This window comes from Gossypium raimondii, chromosome 11, assembly GCF_025698545.1.
Source record: "Gossypium raimondii isolate GPD5lz chromosome 11, ASM2569854v1, whole genome shotgun sequence".
NCBI classification, from domain to species: Eukaryota; Viridiplantae; Streptophyta; class Magnoliopsida; order Malvales; family Malvaceae; genus Gossypium; species Gossypium raimondii.
This window is the reverse complement of record NC_068575.1, coordinates 38433347-38435623: the sequence shown is the minus strand read 5'-3', so window position 1 is coordinate 38435623 and position 2277 is coordinate 38433347.

Sequence of the window (2277 nt, the reverse complement as noted above, 5' to 3'; positions counted from 1 at the left end):
GGTGTTCGATGAGGGGTGCTTTCCTTTTGCCAGTTTTACTAGCTCTATTGGTGATTTTTTACATACACAGTCTGGTTTATAGCATCAACGGTCTTTAGTTCCAGTTATGGTGCCTTTTAAGGGTCACTCTAAAGGTTCTCCTGGTGTCCCTATTTTCTCAAATCAGCAGGTTCCAGGTTGCATGTCAAGGTCTGCTCCTTCTCATCCTGCTCCACTCCCCTTAAAGTCCACTAGTTTTCGAGTGCAGCCTCATACTCATACTTCACCAGGGTCTATATCTTTCAGTAGTAATTCTGATTCTGCCTCATTTTCTCTTCCTGATCCTATCATTCCTCTAGTTTTGGTTGCTCAGAATCCTCCTGTCAGCTCCCATGTCAATGCTCATCCTAAAACAACCAGATCCAAGAATGGTATTTTTAAGCCCAATGTGTTCTCTGTTGAGCTCAGTGAGACAGAGCCTGCTACAATTGATGAGGCCTTTGTGAGCAAGGAATGGTTGCTCGCAGCTCAGCAAGAGTATGAGGCTCTCCTGAAGAATGACACCTGGGATTTGGTTCCCTTACCAGCAAACTGACGAGCTATGGGGTGTAAACGGGCTTTCAAGCTCAAAAGGTGTTCAGATGGTACCGTTGCTCGCTACAAAGGTCGTCTGGTGGTTAAAGGCTATCTTCAAGAATCTGGGGTTAATTTTCAGGGCATATTCAGTCCTGTAGTTAAGCCAACAACTATTAGAGTTGTCTTGGCATTGGCGGTTTAGTTTGGCTGGCAACTCAGGTAGGTGGACATCAACAATGCCTTCCTTAATGGTGACCTGTCAGAGGAAATTTATATGCTTCAACCACCTGGAATTGAACAGAACCATGGTAACAAACCAATGGTGTGCAAGCTAAAGAAGGCTTTGTATGGCCTCAAACAGGCTCCTAAGGCCTGGTTCTCTAAACTTCGTGATTTCCTGCTGTCTTCATAGTTTTCTTTGGCCAAGTCCGATGGCTCATTTTTTATTAAGAAGACTGATGATGTGATTTTATATGTCTTGGTCTATGTCGATGACATAATTATTACTGGAAACCATCAGGCTAGTATTGATCAGTTTGTTACAAACTTGGATACTCAGTTTTCTTTGAAGGATTTGGGACCTCTCAGCTACTTTCTTGGAATTGAGGCGTCTTCCACCTCTACTGACTTGTTTCTCAATCAGCACAAGTATGTGCTCGATCTTCTCCGAAAGGCTAAAATGGATCAGGCTAATAGCTCTCCTACACCCATGCTCACCTCTTCCATCTTGTCTCAGCACACTAGATGTGAGATTGAAAATGCATCTAAATATCGCAGCATTATAGGAGCACTGCAGTATGTGGTCATCACCAGACCAGATATCACTTTTGCTGTCAACAAAGTTTGTCAGTTCATGCATCGACCTCTTTATGCACATTTTAAAGCAGGCAAACGCATCCTTTGATTCCTGTAAGGTACTTTAGACTACGGTATTCAGTTTACTCCTGCTGCCACTTTGGATGTTGTTGGCTATTCAGATGCGAATTGGAGCACTGATGTTGATGATCGAAGGTCAACCTCAGGGTTTTGTGTCTTCATTAGCGGTAATCCTATAGTGTGGGGATCGAAGAAGCAACAGGTGGTCTCTAGGTCTACTGCAGAAGCTGAGTATAGAGGGCTAGCTCATGCAGTGACTGAGGTGGTCTGGCTTGAGTCTTTATTATCTGAACTCCATGTTTCACCTTCAAGGAAGACCACTGTGTGGTGTGATAACTCTGGAGCTATTGCGGTTTTTGCCAATCCAGTGATGCATTCGAATTTTAAACATGTTGAATTGGACTTATATTTTGTTAGAGAAAAGGTTACTGGTGGAAAGCTGAGTGTGGGACGTTTCCAACACAGGAGCAAGTTGCAAATGTGTTTACAAAGCCTTTGATAGTGCCTTTGTTTACGAAGTTTAGATCGTGTCTTAAGGTGACTATGAAAGCTGATCACTCAGTAGGAGTCAAGACGATGGGAGCAAGTTAAGGAATGAAAGCAGTTGTGGTAGTTAGCTGGTATTCTGGTTGTAGTTAGTTAGCTGTTAATACTTAGTGTTATAAATACAGTGAGCTTGTATTTCAGATGTATGTTAATAATATACAACTATTATTCAATTTCTCAATGTTCTTCTCTTAGTTCTCTTTACCCATACAGCAAGGCAAGTCCAAACACGAGTAGTCTTGGTAATCTAGTCAGCCACTACACTAAGCGCTCGAGGAATACAGGAAAATTAAATAGAAA